Source organism: Streptopelia decaocto, assembly GCF_964273445.1.
Source record: "Streptopelia decaocto genome assembly, chromosome: 9".
Classification (NCBI taxonomy): Eukaryota; Metazoa; Chordata; class Aves; order Columbiformes; family Columbidae; genus Streptopelia; species Streptopelia decaocto.
Genome location: NC_138664.1, coordinates 253,179 through 273,339, shown reverse-complemented (window position 1 = coordinate 273,339; position 20,161 = coordinate 253,179). Strand labels below are relative to the sequence as shown.

Sequence of the window (20,161 nt, the reverse complement as noted above, 5' to 3'; positions counted from 1 at the left end):
TTTGTTAAAATCTTCTATTTCAAGGGGAAACAAAAAATGTCAAAGATTCACTAGAGAGCAGTGGCAAAGAACGAAGCTGCAAATGTCTACACACTACAGATTCAGGGCTCTCGGGCGGAATTCGAGCAGTTGGAACGCTTACCGCTGATGTTAGAACACGGGAATGGCGAGGCAGAAGATCTTAGGAAAGGGAGGCGGCTAGAAAAATGTAAGACTTTGTATGAGAACATGGAAGAATCCAGAGGAGGAGAGTCTGAAGATGGTTACTATTCAGATTTACTGCAAATGAAACTTGACAACTCACAGAAGGAAACTGCAACCTTGAGAAATGAACTGTCTCTGCAGAGGATGAAAGCTCTGTTTGAGAGCCAAAGGGTGCTGGAAGTTGAAAGGAAACTCTTCACGAGTGAGAGGCAATTGCAAGCTTGTCAGAGTGCGAATGTGAACTTGCAAGTTATGCTCATGAGCTAAAAATGAAATAGGAACCTGAAGAATTACTTAAAGGCACTAAAATGAAAAAGAAGGGGGAGAAAATGCCAGTGGACAGTACTTGTGAATACTTGGACAGCAAAAATACTTCAGTAAAAGAAGCTGCTCTCACTCCGTTGCCAAGTGAGGAAGAAACAAAGATGACCTACGAGAATGTGGAGCAAAGTGATTCATCTCTGAAAAAACGTGCTCTTGAAGCTCCATCTCTGAAGACAACTCTTCAAGCAATGCAAAAAGCAGTTGAACCTGACAGAGAAAGGAAGAGTTAAAATTAAAGATGAGAATCATAGTGCCTTTACTTCGTATAGCCCACGTGGAAGTAATTCCTTGACTTCAGCTGCCCCCATGTTAACAGCTGAATCCAGGTTTGAAACTATGGAAAAAGAAGATAAGAAAGAAAATAAAATTGCAATGTATCTTCTAAGCCAACTTCTGAAACACAGTGTGCTCAGCAGTAAAACTTAAGTTTCTGGAAGGAACATGAACCATTTGGAGTCCTGCTTCGGCAGGAAATATGGAGTGAGCTTATGTCATACAGAAGGGTACAGGTTCCTAACTGAGGTATCGATCTGCCTTGTTCTGTGAAGAGTATAATTGCAGTAAAGAGAGTTGCACTTTTGATGTCTTAACTTCCCCGAGGGCACCTGTTGAGCTCCTGGCAATGCGACCAGAAGTGTTGCCTTGTCCTGAATCTTGGCGAAGTCTCTAAACACTTGTTAATCCTTATTTGTTTGAAGTATGGTGCTATTCTGAAAGAGAAGTACTTGCTACAGCACCTGAGTTGTGTAAGACACAAGCCAACCCTGAGCAAGACAGAGTAGACAAGGTTGATGCAGAACTCAAGTCGTGTGCTCCTGAATTCAGAATTCTTAAAACACAAGGTAAATGCTACATTTCCTGAAGGACCTTACAGAACACTATATAAACATAAACAGACAAAAAGAAATCCAAATAAAATATTTAGCTCAATGTATTTTTCCATTGTTTTCCATTTTAATAAAAGCCAGTAAATGCCTTGAGCCAAAATGAAGTAACAGAACAGGTAAAACCTCTCCTAGTTGCACACATAGATTGTACTGGTGACAAACAATTTAGAGCAGAATAAGTAGATATACCCCTCATGTAAAACTAATCCAACAGGCTTTAAAATCCTGCTACTGAAATCCCAGGCGTTTGTAGTAAAAGAGGTGATTTATGGCCTCTGCTTTGAGACAGATGCTAAACATTGATTTGTTCAGCACAAGTCTCACAGTGAAAAAAATCAATTATGGATTTCAGTGAATGAAGCAGTTTGGTAAAGATTCATGAGGTTTATATATAATGATCTAAAAATCAAAGTTGTGTGGAAGAGGATCCACTATCTTTCATACACTGAATGATGCCATTTGATACCTGATATTTAGTGGTTTTAATATTCTGGAAAAGAGTGGTCACTTCAAAAGATTGCGCTTCTGGGAACCATGCCATATAAATGAGCACGGCTCAGTGCGCGTCCCTGCTGAGACGGACTGCACCGGGTTGACGGGTCGCCTTTTGGATCCCAGTGCTGCTAGGCTCAAACTAAACGGCGCTTTATATTCTCACGGGCTCCCAGAGCCAGTGCCGCCCGCAGTGAAACCTCTTTCTCTCCTGCTCGTCACGCACCATCTGACCACGTCTGGTCTCCAGCACCACTGAGTTACAACGACCAAGCAAAATCTCAAGGCAATGGGGCTGGACTTCGCACCAACACAGTGGAGTCAAGGGCCATAACTTGGACTTAATCATCATTCAGAGCAATTTAAGCCAGAAAATAAAACAGATTCTTAACTGACTGATTTGTCTATTTGTAAAATGAATACATTTGCCTGAAAGACATTAAAACATATAAGCAGGTCTCCAGAACTATATAAATTATTCATACAAGAATGGACACACCACACTTAGCATATTATTTAAACAGAAAAATCCTTGAGATTTTGCAGATCTGAATCTTCTGGGCAAACAACTTCAGCTAATTTTATCTGCAAAACAGAGACAAGGTTTCCCTTACTACTGCAGAGGAATCTCTCTATAAAGACATTTCAGATCATCTTTATATCCAGTGCAGCAGAAATGAAGAAATGCATCTCGAAACTGTCTTCTGTGACTAAGATTTGGGATAAGAAATATGTATAAAAGAAAAAGACAAGACATCAAAATAGCCTGTAAGTATTGACTCATTTGTAGATCTGTATAACCCCTGCAGCACCTGCTCCGTGCACGATAACCGGCTCCCGTGACTGCTCGCTAACGGCGCCGTTCCGTTCCGGCCTCCTCCGTCTCCAGCGCCCTCGACGAGGCACTGTGAGCAGAACCCGAGTTCAGTGGGCTCTGTCATTTCCAGCGTTTCCCGAAAACGCCCTGAGCTGCACCGGTGTCATCTTTCCAGCACCTTACCGGGCGGCAGAGAGGTTTCCTGAACAGATATCTTGTTCGGGGAGGCTGAGACCACACTTGCTTTCCAGTCGTCTTTAGCCTGTCTATTTTTTCAATAGTTTTTCCCAGAAGAAAATGGGGGGTATGTTTTTTTCTAATAAGAAATAATCTATTCTTTCACCTCAAATTAATTCAGAATTGATTGATGGGAAAATTAAACCTTGGACGGAAAGCAATTGTGGATTTTTTTTAGCCAACAGAGAAATGCTCTACAAAATCATGGTGTGCAGAGGCAGCTGTTGCTATGGAAACTGTTTTGCAACTTTAAATGTGACAGCAAGTACCAGGTGTCTGCTGTAATGAGACTTTAAGGCAATTACGAAATGTAAATTAAGTTTGCTGCCAAAGTGATTTAGTGACAAGGATGGATCAAAACCAGGTATCATCTCCGGGCCTGAAGGACAAACCCCTCTCTGGATGACATGCTGGGGAGAAGGTGCAGCCAAACATGGGCCTCCGCAGAGGCCGAGTGCTGCCCGAGGGACAGAGCCAAGCTGGGCCACACGGCGGGACATACAGAGCGTGCGTTCATGGTCAGCAAGACAGACACATCTCCGGGAGAAGAGAGACACAGAATAGCCACCTGCTTCACCTTCGGGCACTCACCTTCTGCAACACACGGGAAAGCTCATTTTGCTCTCTTCACCAGCTGGAGTTCGGGGATCCCATGTCCATTGCTGGCTGGTGATTGAAATCGTGCCCTGTGACACCAGGGGTCCCAGGGAACTGGGGGAGAGGCTGAGGACCTGCCAGCTATTTAGATGCAGTTCTTGCTACTCCGGTTTCAATCCCTTAGCAGAGAACTCGCACGCCCTGTAGAAGGGACTCCTGTTTTCACGGCGGAGGCCGCGTGAAGAGCACACACGAACTCAGTTCCACCGGGTCCCCGGGTCCCCCGAGACGCAGCCTCTCGGTCCGCGCGGCAGGTCTGCAGGTCTGCAGGTCTGCAGGTCGGCAGGTCGGCAGGTCGGCAGGTCGGCAGGTCGGCAGGTCGGCAGGTCTGCAGGTCGGCAGGTCGGCAGGTCGGCAGGTCGGCAGGTCGGCAGGTCGGCAGGTCGGCAGGTCGGCAGGTCGGCAGGTCGGCAGGTCGGCAGGTCGGCAGGTCGGCAGGTCCGCAGGTCGGCAGGTCGGCAGGTCGGCAGGTCCGCAGGTCCGCAGGTCGGCAGGTCGGCAGGTCGGCAGGTCGGCAGGTCGGCAGGTCGGCAGGTCGGCAGGTCGGCAGGTCCGCAGGTCGGCAGGTCCGCAGGTCGGCAGGTCGGCAGGTCCGCAGGTCTGCAGGTCTGCAGGTCCGCAGGTCCGCAGGTCCGCAGGTCGGCAGGTCGGCAGGTCCGCAGGTCTGCAGGTCTGCAGGTCCGCAGGTCCGCAGGTCCGCAGGTCTGCAGGTCGGCAGGTCGGCAGGTCTGCAGGTCGGCAGGTCGGCAGGTCTGCAGGTCCGCAGGTCCGCAGGTCGGCAGGTCCGCAGGTCCGCAGGTCGGCAGGTCCGCAGGTCTGCAGGTCCGCAGGTCGGCAGGTCTGCAGGTCCGCAGGTCTGCAGGTCGGCAGGTCTGCAGGTCGGCAGGTCCGCAGGTCCGCAGGTCTGCAGGTCTGCAGGTCCGCAGGTCCGCAGGTCCGCAGGTCTGCAGGTCGGCAGGTCGGCAGGTCTGCAGGTCGGCAGGTCGGCAGGTCTGCAGGTCCGCAGGTCCGCAGGTCTGCAGGTCCGCAGGTCCGCAGGTCGGCAGGTCCGCAGGTCCGCAGGTCGGCAGGTCCGCAGGTCTGCAGGTCCGCAGGTCTGCAGGTCGGCAGGTCTGCAGGTCGGCAGGTCCGCAGGTCCGCAGGTCGGCAGGTCGGCAGGTCGGCAGGTCGGCAGGTCGGCAGGTCGGCAGGTCTGCAGGTCGGCAGGTCCGCAGGTCCGCAGGTCTGCAGGTCGGCAGGTCTGCAGGTCGGCAGGTCCGCAGGTCCGCAGGTCTGCAGGTCGGCAGGTCGGCAGGTCGGCAGGTCGGCAGGTCCGCAGGTCCGCAGGTCCGCAGGTCTGCAGGTCGGCAGGTCGGCAGGTCGGCAGGTCGGCAGGTCCGCAGGTCCGCAGGTCCGCAGGTCTGCAGGTCTGCAGGTCGGCAGGTCCGCAGGTCCGCAGGTCTGCAGGTCGGCAGGTCCGCAGGTCGGCAGGTCGGCAGGTCCGCAGGTCGGCAGGTCCGCAGGTCCGCAGGTCTGCAGGTCCGCAGGTCCGCAGGTCCGCAGGTCTGCAGGTCGGCAGGTCGGCAGGTCGGCAGGTCCGCAGGTCCGCAGGTCCGCAGGTCCGCAGGTCTGCAGGTCGGCAGGTCGGCAGGTCGGCAGGTCCGCAGGTCCGCAGGTCCGCAGGTCCGCAGGTCTGCAGGTCCGCAGGTCCGCAGGTCGGCAGGTCCGCAGGTCCGCAGGTCCGCAGGTCCGCAGGTCCGCAGGTCTGCAGGCAGCCGAGCGGCGCGTCGGGCTGGAGAAGCCCCGAGCTGCGCTGCGGCACAAGGGGCAGCAAAGCGCCGGTTCGCAGGGCCCCACGTCCACCAGAGCTACAAGTGTACGTTTCCTGTAGTACTGGCTCAGCTTCCTTAGGATGCTGAGAAATAGTAACAGGTTGTTTCCCCCCGTGCCCTGCCAGTATTACGTATCAAATTTAACCTGCTGTTTTCTGAGTTATTTTAGAAGACTACAATGCATTTATTCCTACATTTCAGTAATAGACTTCAATTCCCAAGGGTCAGGTTCTTAAAACACACTTCAGTAACTGGCACTATGGAAGCTACTCACATGAGCACTGCAGAGTCAGAGACCGAATCTGACATTGCTGAGAAGTCAATTGAATTTTCTCTAAATCAGGTCATTTTTGTAGATAAATCTTTACACCATTTACCTTGAATAAGGCTCTGAAAAGTTCCTCTTCTGAAATCAGACACTTTAGGATTCTTAGCTATTCAAACAGGTGCTCAGAAATTCTGAGCAGGTCCATGTTCACAGGCCCATCTCAGAGCCACGTCTCTCACTCAGGGGAGGAAAAGGGTTGATGGCAACTCTGCCTTCATGGCTACCGAGGACATTCCACCCAGGTAACCAGCCCCGTGGGACGCGCAGTTCCACCCGCTTCACCCCGCGCACAGACTGACCGGTGCCCCCGGGCGGGGAGCGCCTGTTCCTCAGAGGAGCCCTGCAGGGTACGCCTTGTATGCCAGACACCGCACCAAAGGAACGTGCTGTACAACACAGTATCAGAAAGTCAAGTAATGGCAACCTTGACAAAGAGCCAACACTAAAAAAAGTAAAAGCCTATTTGTATGTCCCTGTAGTGCTGACAAGGGAGGAGAGGGCGAGGAGGAGCTGCAATGGAGCGCAGCTATTTATCTCAATTATTGTCTGCTTTTCCTAAATCAGTTTTGACAAGAATTACATTTCATAATATCTGTTATTCTCTCAGCCATGTTCGGTTTGTTTCTCTCTCTCCATATTAGCAAGTTCATAGATTTCTCCCTAAATGACATCTCCTGCCACCACTGACAAAGAACGAGCCCTGAGCTGGGTGACCCCCCCACACCCACACCCACACCCACACCGGGTGTTCTCACGAAAGGGCAACTACACGTGGTGCTTTTCCCACGGGGGTGCCCCAAAAGGAAGGCGTTTCTCTTGGGGAGCGCTGGGCCCACTGCACAGACAGGAGGTCTTATCTGCAAATTATTCACACCATTTTAATACTGCATAAACAGTCCACAATAGAAAAAGCAGGAATCTACTAAAGATAATTTCTGCCTAGGCAGTTTTCTCTAAAGAGAAAATAATTGTTTTCAAATTGCTGTTGTAAATTCTTAAAAATTTTCTCTTACCTCAAATGCATCGTGACTCTTTCTTGATATCTTTGTCCTTTGTGGAGTTACAGGGCTCGTAAGCTACTGCATATTTGATTGCTTCCATACACAAAGAAATAGAACATTTTACATCTTCAATATCTAGAAGTGGCAGAATTCTAACCTAAAGAGAATTACTCATAAATTAGGCTGTTTTGCTAACTGGGGAAACACACCTTTCTACTGTGATGCTGTCAGGAACACAGCTATAGGGAAACTTTGATACAATACTGAGAAGAAAAAGGCTTTCTGATCCTTTTGCAGAAAGAGTGAGATATCCTACCACCCTGTATATCATATCGCCACCGTGAAGATACCATTTGGTTTAATGCAGCTATGAGGTTTGTTCTGCTCTTTCTCTGCCTTTCAATTCCTCACCTGGTGGAGATTCATCCTGAAGTAAAAGCACTAACAGCAACAATCATTCCTTACATTGCTTTGCCTTTCATGTGGCAATGTTTTCCAACAGGGAAAAGCTATAGCTTTGCCCTAGCCTTTCCATGCCTTAGATGTTCGAGCATTGCCACGACCAGAGCACCTTCAATGACAATTTGGGTTGTTAATTTAGTTTAGCCCCTTTAGACATTTTTGTGCCGTAGGGTTTTTCATTTGTAAAGGTGAAAAAAATACATAGGAGAAAAATATATATAGCTTTATGTCCAGCTACTGGTAGGAACACCAATTTCTCCTTTTAACCACACCAGTTATCATGCTCCAATAAATGAGAGTGAAAACACTTTTCACTTCTTCAACAGTTTTCCATTTGTTTTGTTATCTAGACCTTGATAATTCAGTAGGTCTCCAGTGTTTTAGGAGAACAAGATCCAGAATATTATCACTGAAGAAGAATGAATTATGGCTGTTTCTGCCTTTCACAGTATCACAGTATCACAGTATGTTTGGGATTGGAAGGGACCTCAAAAGATCATCTAGTCCAGTCCCCCTGCTGGAGCAGGAACACCTAGGTGAGGTCGCACAGGAACATGTCCAGGCGGGTTTTGAATGTCTCCAGAGAAGGAGACTCCACCACTTCCCTGGGCAGCCTGTTCCAGTGTCTGTCACCCTCACTGAGAAGAAGTTTCTTCTCAAATTTAAGTGGAACCTCTTGTGTTCCAGCTTGATCCCATTACCCCTTGTCCTATCATTGTTTGCCACCGAGAACAGCCTGGCTCCATCCCCATGGCACTCACCCTTTATATATTTATAAACATTAATAAGGTCCCCCCTTAGTCTCCTCTTCTCCAAACTAAAGAAACCCAGCTCCCTCAGCCTTTCTTCATAAGGGAGGTGCTCCACTCCCTTAATCATCTTGGTTGCCCTACGCTGGACCCTCTGCAGCAGTTCCCTGTCCTGCTGGAACTGAGGGGCCCAGAACTGGACACAATATTCCAGGTGTGGTCTCACCAGGGTGGAGTAGAGGGGAAGGAGAACCTCTCTGACCTACTGACCACCCCCCTTCTAACCCACCCCAGGTACCATTGGCTTCCTGGCCACAAGGGCCCAGTGCTGGCTCATGGTCATCCTGTTGTCCACCAGGACCCCCAGGTCCCTTTCCCCTACACTGCTCTCTAATATGTAATCTCCCAACCTATACTGGAACCTGGGGTTGTTCCTGCCCAGGTGCAGGACTCTACACTTGCCCTTGTTAAATTTCATTGTTTCAATGTTTTTCCAAGCCTGTTTAATATTTGATTTTCATAACCAGTGCCACCCAATCTCAAAATATACTCTGCTTTAAAGGACTTTAGATACGTAATTCACACTGGGCATTAAATGTTAAACGGCAGAGAGAAATGAGAGTTTTATTCAATTATAGAGAGTGAGAAAATATTTTTAAATGTTATTCAGTGCACCAAGAGTTTTATAACAGAATCATATCGATCAAAATTATTTATATGGTATAATTAAGTTCAGCCAGTCATCAAGAATGCAGGTCATTATTGGTACATTAACTAGTCCTGAAAGTGAAAGCAGAAAACTGAATACAGAATAACGATAATTGACTGTGAGATGACCAGCTCAGTGACCCAAGCTGGTAGCGAGTACCACACTGGAAGCACTAGAGTAACCAAAGATCACAAAGTTGAAAGGCAAGAGGAAGATGAAAACTGGATCTACAGAAGGCAGATTGTGACCTGATCTTTCTTCCTCTTCACTACTGGAACGGTAAGTGTACAACTACAACAGAAAAGTACAAAACCCTCTGGAAAGTACCTGGTTCTGCCCAACAAGTTCTTTGCTAAGGGCAGAGGTCATCGTCTGGAAGAAGAAATTTGGAGGCACACGGAGTGTAACGTAAGGACAGAAAATTTCACATAACAGAAAACAAACAACTGTGTTGGACTCAAAACCATTTTCCTTTTTAAGTGGATAAACAATGACACCACGTTCCGCAAAAGAAACAGCTCTGTTGTTGAGAAGACGTCTTCTATGCAGTTCACAGGCCATACTGCAACATTTTCTCAGCGCAGACAGACACCCAGAGCTCCCGCAGCGCTGACGTCCGCAGCTGTGCTTCCCTCTGTACTCACCAGCTCCTGTGAGCCCCTGCAACATACTGTGGGAAAGATCACACGGTTCAACATCTGATCTTTCCCTTGGGGCATTTCTGCCACTTTGTTTTGAGACTATTCTCATATTTAATTAAATTTGCCAGGCGACATTTAGATTTGCACATTTCAACCCCTATAAATTAAAAACATAAATAGAAAACACTGAAGCATTCTGTGTGTCCTCCAGCCTTTTGTCCCTCTCGCCTGCCTTTCTGCAAGTTGGTGTTCTCTGCTCGTGTAAAGCTTCCCACGTGGATTGCAGTTTTCCTCCTAAATACTGCAGCATCACTTACTGGCCTAAACTTTCAGTGGCTCATCAGATGGAGCCTGAATTAAACTCAATTTTAGTAGAATTTAGGTTTCTTGAAACATTTTATTCTAACATTTCCAACAGAGAAAGAAAAGCCAGTTTAAGGAAGGACATGCAAAGTACAGAAGGCAAAATGGAAAGACAAAACTGCTTTTTGTACACAGCCTGACAATAAAAATCTAAACATCTAAAGATGAAGCATAAATAACATGTATTTCGGTAGTGCTGCACCCCTGACAAGGAACCGTGTATAGAGCAGCACATTCCACAGCCTGCCCCTGCCATACGTCGCACATCGTTATGTCACACTGCGCAGACCTGGAGTTTTAGTAAAGGATGAAACGGTCAGAAAACATATTCCTGTGCATCATGACTTTCTCTCATGTGGATTATGGTTCTCATCACTGTTATTCATATTCCCAGACAGGAACTATTACAGCAGTCAGATATCGAAATGCACGTAAAAATCCACATCCATATTTGCCAATCACAGCAAAATAAACAGAAATTATACTGAATTGGTTTTGATGAATCAGCAGTTGGTAGCTTTTCATACAGCAGAAAATGCTGGTTCACTGGTTATTGGCACAAGATTCCTGAACTAGGAAACTGGAAAGACAACTAAAGTTAATCTGGAAACTCCAGGTCAACCAGACCAACACTTGAAATTACGTCTTTGAATCCCAGTTCGTTACTGCCTCCAGAACTGGAAGATAATGCCAGTGGCATAAATGATGTAAAGAATGGCCTATATTACCTGTTAATCTAACTTCATTGAGAAAAATCAAACCAATCTGAATCTGCTCCAAGGCTTTATCACTTCAGGCCTGTCTTTTTTAATAAATCAAATATTATTAAAGAGACAATTCAATAAAGTTACAGTGGAGATATTTGGGATATATTTAAAAGCTCACAAGTTTGTGATTTCACTTAAAAAATAGATAACATACTCCAACCCATTAGAGAGGAAGAAAATTCAAGTAAGGTGATTTGAATTCACAGATTTGCTAAGTTTATAAAATAGATTTTAGATGGATTTGCTTTCCTCATTGATGTATAACTTCTAGTAATGCCTTCAATGAAGATCTTCCATTTATAATAATTTTAGGTTTCATGTCCTTAACCCAGAGCATAAAATTAAGATTTCTTCAGACTCATTTTCCCTTCTGTATTTTCATGAGCAACCTCCATTGGAAGCACAGACCTTCCAGTCGCTCTGCTTGCAAACGGAGTGTGGACCTACCAAAATCTCCTCCTTCATATCCAAAACATTTTAATGGAGAAGCCAAAACTAATATTATTAAAAGTATAGTAATGCCTTTGTCTGAATGCTGTCTGTTTCCCACAGCGACTTTCTCCACATACAGAAGATCCAGGAGGATGCAGCGAATGTCACTGATGCCATTCAGCAGTGACAGCCCCCGGCCCTCCCCCTGCACTGGCTTCCCCTGCCTCCCCTGCGCTGTCACGTGCGGGAGCCCCGCAGGCGCGCGGGGGGGCTCTAAATAGCCGTTCCCACCGTTCTGTCTCTGACCTTTCTCTCCCGTTCCCGACGTTCCTTCTCAGGGCGGCCGAAGGACGATCTTGTCAGTAGCTTTGGGATGGACTCTCTTCTCTCATTTACACTCTTTTTTTTTTCCCCATGCAAAAATCTCAATAAAACTTTCCAATGGAATTATGCATCATCGTTTGATTAATCATGAACTAGTGCTCTACATGCAGCTTCCAAATTACAGCTTGTTTATACACCCACTGCACACAGCCTCAAAACAGCTTTGCTCTTTTTCCGCCCCGTTGCACTCTTTATACCCTTCCTGACCCCGTTTCCTATGGCCAGAAAGAAATTCAAGACTCTCCTGTAATATTTTAGAGTTTCTATTCATTAAGCACTGTTAGTGTATGATGATTTGTTTAAAATGTCCCCTACTTTGTTTTCTAATAAAAGAATATGCACAGAAAAGTGCATAGAACCTGAAGTGCATGGAGGAATCAGTGAAATCCCCATCCCTCCCACCTCTTCCAACAGGACTCTTGAGGGAGAAAAGGCCTGGAAGCCATAGCTTGCAATCAGGAGTGTACTACTATGAAAAGTTCAGAACATACAAAACTTTGCAACAAACCAATGTTTTCCGCTGCGTGCGCTGCCCGCTCTGTTTTCCAACTTCAATAAAAAGTAACAGTGCAATACTCTTGAATAAGACCTTAAAACCAGAGTTATTTGCAAATGTTTATACAGTAGCTATAAAGTGTAACTCTTGCAAACTTAACCATCAAAACACACCCTTACTATAAAACTATACTACACACAGTCCCTTTTCTAGTGGAAAGCTTATTCAACACTGGAAGCACAAACAGACATCAATTTCGAACCACTTAACATGTTTGAACAGTCTGTGGAAGCAGAAGTCAGAAAAACGCGCCGTAGATGATCCTGGTGGAGACAACTGGTGTGAGGACGAGGGAGCTTACAGGTGTAGCTTGGAAAAGTTGAGTGAGGATTTACCTACCGATTCACTCATTCTTTGATGAATCCATTGATGCTGCACCCACTCACCCCAACAGCTGTTAAACATCCAACCCGGGACGGCACCCGTCCAACAGAGGGCTGTGCAAACCCGAGCGTTCAGCCTCGTGGTCCGTTCGCTCCTGCCATGGGCTCTGCAGTATTTATACCAGGTGTGCAATATGTAACCAAGAGCAGAAAGCCCATTATCAATGGGTGTAAACTTGCAATACAGGAAAACAAACTTTCACCTTAACAATATTAAGTGGTCCACAAGTGGAAGGAGGCTGGAAGTCACTGATACATCAGGCAAGACTCACAACGTGTGTCACGATTCATCAAATATAACATTACAATTTTTCCATTAATATTAAGACAGTAGTCTGGGAGGAGACGATAGATCAGCATTTGTCTATAAAAATGACCTGGTTCTTTTTTAATATGTACTCAGCAGTTCAATTGACATCAACCAGATCCTAACCTCTATTACTTAAATGTATATGTGGCCTGCAGGGCGAATGCACAATGTAGGTACCATACTTGCCCAGCTTCTTCGGGAATTAAAAAGAAGGGGGGAAAAAAAAGTTGCAGAAAGTAAATAAACCTATAACATTTTCTTTCAAAGCTCTGGATGAAACTGCAGCTGACAGCTTAATCCTGGCAAAAGTTACTGTAAGTGTCTGATATTTTCTTTAGTTTAATTTCCCATCTCCAAATGCTTAACCTAAGTAAAAGTCTGTATACTCTGAGCTTCTTTAAAGATTGCTTCTAGCGTTCTCCAGAGAGCAAGTTTTTCTTCCTAGGGCTACACAGGCTGATGGATGATGACCTTTTTTACAGTAAGATCGCACGTCAAGCCCATTGGTATAAACCAACACATTCAGATTCGGCTTCCCCTCTCAGCTGATCAATACAGCAGGATGACAGTTCACTCTAGAGAGCACCATAAGAGTTATGTTTTCTGCAAAACTGTTTTAAGGCTACTTTATAATGAAGGCAACTCCTATATTTCTTCAGTTTTGCAAGACTTTTAAATTCACACATTTTTATTGTTCAATTTCTTGAAATATCTGGTTTAAACTCCTATAGTATTGAAATATTCCGAATGGGAGACCTTTTGCAAAACCATAGGTGTGTTACATGGGTTTAGAGCAGTGATTCATAGAAAAGGTTCCTTTTATTGGGATAGCAAACAGCCCAACAAGACCTCAGGGAATACGTACAAGAGATGACATTCTGCCCAAGGAATAAAGCCTGAGGACTTGACATTTTCTCATCATTAATATTTCATAGAGCGATTTCTAAAAGTCGGGGCACCAGTCCTTGCATGCTGGCCCAGCTCCAGCTTTTGTAATTATTCCCTGACAGCTTCGATTCCCCTTTGACTTTGAAATATGCTCCTGTTCTTTGTACCCTCTCACTACTGGAAAGGCCGTGATGTCTGTTGATGCACAACCTGCTCCGGTTTCTCACCAAGGATGGTCCGTGAGGTGCCAGGGGAACCAAACGGTGCTCTCAGTCACGCTCAGATATTTCGATTGAAGCAATGGGATACATTTCCTCCCAGCCCTCCAGTGAGGGAAGCAGGACGGTAAAGTGCTGGTGAAAGAAGCCATGAGGAAGAAAAGAAAAAAGCCTCTGAAATCTTTGAAGTTTAGTTCCCAGAGCAGAAGGCATGGGAAGAGCGAGCTGAGGGGCTGGCTCCAGAGCAGAAGGCATGGGAAGAGCGAGCTGAGGGGCTGGCTCCAGAGCAGAACGCATGGGAAGAGCCAGCTGAGGGGTTGGCTCCAGAGCAGAACGCATGGGAAGAGCCAGCTGAGGAGCTGGCTCCAGAGCAGAAGGCATGGGAAGAGCGAGGTGAGGGGCTGGCTCCAGAGCATGGGAAGAGTGAGCTGAGAGTCTCCTCACTGCCAGGTGAGGTAACTTCACTGCCCAAAAGGGTATTGAGAAAAGAAAAAGCAATACTCCTACCTAACTATGAAACTAAGATAAATGTGCCTGTTTCAACATTCTTCAGAACACAAAAGAATCAAAGGTTCATAACATTAGAACTGAATCTTATTTCATTCATACAGAACTGCATGGTTGCTGGCTATGTTAAACACCATAATTCACCAGATCAGTGCGCTGGGCTGCCCGGGCTGCGCGGGCGCTGCCCTCCGAAACGCCGCCGGTACCCGCGCAGCCGGCCCCGTCATAATTCACCAGATCAGCACGCTGGGCTGCGCGGGCGCTGCCCTCCGAAACGCCGCCGGTACCCGCGCAGCCGGCCCCCTGCGGGCAGCCGCGCACCGAGGAGCCGGGGAAGGCCAGTCAGGATCAATATATGCAGTCGTTAATGACGTATTTTTTCTGTTCCAAACTTACAGACTCTGGAAAACAGCCACTGTGTTTGAACAGCCTGCAGCATGTCACAGAATATAGAAGTATTATAAGCTGAAGTAATTGTCCTCAGAAAGTAGGGCTGTTTGTATTACTTTCATTTTCTTTTTGAATATTTATAACTATGCCACTAGTGCACTGTAGTGTGGATGAATGATCTGTATTTTATATTGATCTTAGGGAACTCGGCATAGGCCTTCTTTAATGTATAATTAAAAATTAAAACCTTTAGGGGAGCTTTTCATCTGACAGTTTTCTTCCCCCTGCCCTCTGCCAGTAATTAAGTTCTGTTAGCACGTTCATTTTTTATAAGGACTTGGTTTATTACAATTTTCTTCAAATTTGTTGCCACAAAACACCAAACACTCATGCAACAACTTCCATTTTAAAAAGACCCTGCACAGTAATACGGATAATGTATTCAAAGCATGTGTTATTACCGAGCTGTATTCTCTGAAAATCTGTGCTGCATATCCATCTGTCTTTACACGACATCTATTACAGGTACAAGCTACAGTTTGCAGAAAGAAAAATGTAGATTTAATCGATCTGAAATCCACTTTTTAAGTTTAAAACTGCCTGGTCTTACCTAGTAAATTCAGCCTACATGGCTGACAATAAGAAAGGACTGATACTGCGATACGACACCCAGTTATCACCCAGTCAGAGATGTCTGCTAACCAAGTCTCAGTACAGCTTGTGCAAGTGTTCGTCCGTGCTGCCCGACGGGACTAACGCTGCTCCTTGTGTTAACGCGACACTGGCCACCCGCTGAGCTCAGAGCGCTTCTCTGGGGCTGAGCAGCGTTAGCCCCGTTTCCCAAGTGGCCAGGTGCAGCCCAGGACCCAACTGTAACAACAAAACACCCAAAACCAGCACTTTCTCCAGATTCTCACCAAATATCTTCACATTAGACTTATTAATATGCAGAAACAACAGCAGCAAAGTGCCTCAGCAATGTCAAACAAGCAGGGTATCGGACTCCTTTACTGCCTAAAAAATATCTGACTTTCATCTCTGCTTGTCAAATCAGAAATCATTAGTCTACACTATAAAATCTGGTGCTTGGCGCTTCCCGCATTGGGATAGAAAAGTATTCTGGCGCTCCACACCGCGGCTCTCGCTGGAGGGAGGAACTACAAAGCAGCCGCCAGCCTTCCCCAAACCGGCCGTTAATTGTAACCGCGACTTGAAAAATTAACAGTAAAGATAGGATCTGAATAACCTCCCGCTGGGCTACACAGCTTCTCCAAAAGGTTCTCAGTCCCTCGCCTGCAAACTGCTACAGGAGAGAAAAAATACCTTAGGTAAAGAGCTGGGAAACACGAAGGATCAGAACAAAAGCAAGAAAGTCACCATGCTGCTGCGTTTCAGTGAGCTTCACAATTTCAGTCCATGCCTTTTGGTTTGTTTTGTCAGTACAGATAAAGAAACATTAAAGAGTTTAGAGTTTAGCCAGATTTAGTGTCAAAGCCTGGAGCAAAAATGTTCAATGTCATCAACATTCTTCCCACTTTTCTAACATTTATTTGATTGCAACGCAAAGCTAAGGGCCCCAACAGGCACTCAAGCAAAATAAAGTAGGTATTTAGAAAAAGTCATTGGCATGTCTTTTCATGCCATACTGAGAGGTTAACTACATGCACGTGGGTAACATAATTAGTCAAAACAATCCTGATATGAAGGAGATACATTTTCCTTTCATCTTAAGCAGAAAGAACAGGGCAGTGAAGGCATGTTATCCAAGAGGGAAGGCTGGTAAGTTTAAAATGTGGGTGCACAGAGGTAAAACTGAAGTATCTGCGGAATCTGATGCCAGCATTACCCTGAACAGTTACTTTGCTTGCAAGTTCCGATTTAAAAGCACGCAGCTGTGAAGGTGACTATTTTGAAAGGCATTTGAATTTCTTATGAAATTGAATGAGAACGTGGAAAAAAACCAGCCAAGTAATCTCAGGACAAACCCAAATTCTCTGACGCTGAGAATGCCCCGAGGATCACAGCCACGGCTTGGAAAAAATAATGTATTTTCTGTAGAAACAGTATTTCCCTGTTTTGATTCCTACCCTGCATATTTATGAAGCCCAAGAAGAACATGAGGAATTTACTTTGTAGGAGGAGAACATGTAAACTGGATGCTGGGCATGTTTATTTCGCCTGGGATAGGATGATTACAGGAAAATATTGCTGTAATCTGACAGTCAGTGTTCACTGACTATCCCCCTTATAGTGTTTAGACATATTTAACTTTCACAAGAGAAAACGACATGTGCAAACACTCTATATCCAGGCTTTTTCCCCTCTGAGATCTCTTGCATTGTGCTACATCTTCTGTTTCTGAACTGAAGCAATAAAACTGTCTTAGATCCTCCCACCAGCATATGCCAGAACAATATTAGAATGGTGTTAGATATTTTGGCTGTTTGGGGCTGCTTTTCTTCTTTATCACTCCTCTTCCAAGAGTGAATTTCTAAAGGGCTGGACATCTTAGGATATAGGCTCGTCACCTCTGATCGACACTTCCTGCAGGACCCGAGGGGGCAGAACCTCAGGATGGAGCTGCTTCTCCACTTCAAAGACAAAAGGCACCAAAGCTTCCAATCTGCAAAGCCAGGTTTCATTAAAATGAAACATATGGAAAACTAAACCAAGGTAACCTTTTAAAGCAAGAAAACAGAGACCTGCTGGGATGGACAGATTACAATTAAATGACCCGAGAACAAACTTCTTTTTCTCTTCCTACCATGTCCTTGCATAGTGCTTATTTCCACTGCTCTACACTTTCCAATACAGCAATTTTCAGTTCCTCCGGGCTCCCAACAGACTCGTCACGCCTACGAACAGCCCTTGCAGAGCCGGGCCAGGGCTGCTCTCGTGCCGCAGGTTCAGGCGGCTGTGCCGCCCACCGTGCCGCCTGCCCGCGCCCTGCGTGGCACAGCCTCCCCAGCGCCCAGCTAGAGCCACCGGGAGAACACAGCACCGCGCCGCCTGCCCCGCGTGGCACAGCCTCCCCCACCCAGCGCCCAGCTAGAGCCACCGGGAGAACACAGCACCGCGCCGCCTGCCCGCGCCCCGCATGGCACAGCCTCCCCTCCCCAGCGCCCAGCTAGAGCCACCGGGAGAACACAGCACCGCGCCGCCTGCCCCGCATGGCACAGCCTCCCCAGCGCCCAGCTAGAGCCACCGGGAGAACACAGCACCGCGCCGCCTGCCCCGCATGGCACAGCCTCCCCAGCGCCCAGCTAGAGCCACCGGGAGAACACAGCGCCGCGCTGTCGATGCGGCTCTGACACCCCTCACACCAGTGATTTCTGGCTCTGTAGCCCTTTGTGAACCAGCGTATTCCCAAGTCACGCAGTGAGGGAATCCCGTCCCTGCTGAGATGCCAGTAGAAATGCTGCACTCATGCTCTGCACCTCTCAGAGCTGTAGCCCAGCAAAGACGCCGCAGCTGCACGGCCGCATTAAAACATACAACAGTGGAAAAGAAAGAATGCAACACTCCTTTCTGTATAGGCCACACGTTCCCACAGGGATTAACACAAGCTGTGTAAAAGGTATTATTTCATGGAAAGCAATAGAGCTCCCAGTCTCAATTATAACAAGCGTCATTCTACTGTGCCCCTTTACATTACCTCGACTCGTGACAAACGCGTGCGTCCATGATCGAAAATACCTTGACAGCACTGCAGCGGGTGCTGCTTTGTTTCACTGGGCCTGACCAAGCAGCTTTCAGGGGGAAGTTACACTGAAGCAGAGAGGAGAGTGTGCTCGTCGACCCAGTGAAACCAATCTCTGTGGTTTTATTTTTCTTCTAGACAACTTCTACATTCTGCTGCTTCAATGTCTTTTTGCATGACCCAAAGATCCTCGATCCCAAAGGGACATAAATTTTGGCAACTTTGTTTTCTGTTAGCTGTTAGTGTGAAGACATTGGATTTTCACTTTGATCCATCAGAAGAAAATCAATCTTTCTGAAGAAAACCAAGGAGACAAGTGTATAGTGACAATCGCTGTTCTTTTGACTTTTTCCTATTCTTCAGAAGGCAGCAAATGCCTCATCCTACTGTAACACTACTTGCATTAACAACAAATATTCTCCTAGGTTTTCCATTTTACTACTTAAGACAGATTCCCTTTTCTGTTAGCTCAGGCTCTGCAGTGGTCTCACCATATGTGAATGCAAATATTGCAGATTTTCTGCCCAGTAATCAACATATGACTGAGTTATAAATCAAACCTCAGATAGACTGGAGCAGAAAATCTTTATTCGTGAAAAGGCTTAAAAACCTGTAAAATTCAGAGTTGAACCTCATGTCCAAAGTCAGCCGTTTGTATATTCCCCACGTGGAATCTGAAGCAGGAACCTCCTGTGAATCGTGGCACAGGTGATCGGTGCATGGGCAGTAAACCCGGTGTTTCTGACCCATACTTGCCGGCCGGGCACACACGGCCGAGCAGCCCGCGGTGCCGCGCGGCACACAGACGGGCACACACGGCCGAGCAGCCCGCGGTGCCGCGCGGCACACAGACGGGCACACACGGCCGAGCGGCCCGCGGTGCCGCGCGGCACACAGACGGGCACACACGGCCGAGCGGCCCGCGGTGCCGCGCGGCACACAGACGGGCACACACGGCCGAGCGGCCCGCGGTGCCGCGCGGCACACAGACGGGCACACACGGCCGAGCGGCCCGCGGTGCCGCGCGGCACACAGACGGGCACACACGGCCGAGCGGCCCGCGGTGCCGCGCGGCACACAGACGGGCACACACGGCCGAGCAGCCCGCGGTGCTGTGCAGCACACAGACGGGCACACACGGCCGAGCGGCCCGCGGTGCCGCGCGGCACACAGACGGCTGTGGAGCGGGCAGAGGACGCGCTCCCGGCATCCTCGCCTTCCCCTGTTCTGTCCAAGCAAAGTCTCCACATCCTACTTTTCTACCTGCTAGTCTGCTGCCGTCAGTTAGTGAGCACGGTCAAAGTAAGAAAACATAGAAAAAATACTTTCGTCTGGTTAATAACCCCAATTTCAATTAGAAAACTTGGAAAAAGGCCTGAGGTAAAGTAAATCATGATTCAAAAATTAATTTGCACTGGGAAATATGCAGAAACCAATATATTGTCAGTACGTTTTCTCACATGAATGTGCAAAGCTCTTATTAAATTGAGAAGGGAGAGAAAAAAAATCAACAAGAAAGTATATGAAGATTAGTTATATCAAGTCATCATGGCAGATATTGTTCTTTTTTCCCTGGGGTCAAACAATGAAGTTGATTTAAAAATTCTGTTCATCTACCTATATTAAAACTGATCATCAAAACCACGTAATCTCCCTCAAATTCGATCCTCTTTGGTAGTCTCTCTGAAGAGCAGAAGCGCAGGCATTGTAACTGACACGTCAACAATACCGTAAATGGCTTTTCATCCTGTAGAGCTGACAAGGATGTAATCGAAATTCCATGCTTAAGAGGCAAGGCAAAGGAAGCAAGACGGCTGCTACAACTGGTTCTGCTAAAAATAAATAAAAATAGAAAAATAAATAGAAACGACTTCTCTAAGAAACTGGAAACAAGCCCCACAGGGAAGGAAGTGGCTCCATTGACGGTGGCAACAGTGTCACAGA

General features: G+C 47.0%; 1 long non-coding RNA gene across 1 annotated transcript in view; it reads right to left on the bottom strand.

The window, feature by feature from the left end:
- Positions 1–510: 510 nt before the first annotated feature.
- LOC309443780 overlaps positions 511–20,161 on the bottom strand; it is a 43,813-nt gene continuing 24,162 nt past the window's right edge. The window contains exon 3 of the long non-coding RNA XR_014184859.1: positions 511–735. This is a non-coding gene — a long non-coding RNA (uncharacterized lncRNA). The remainder of the gene's footprint in view (positions 736–20,161) is intronic.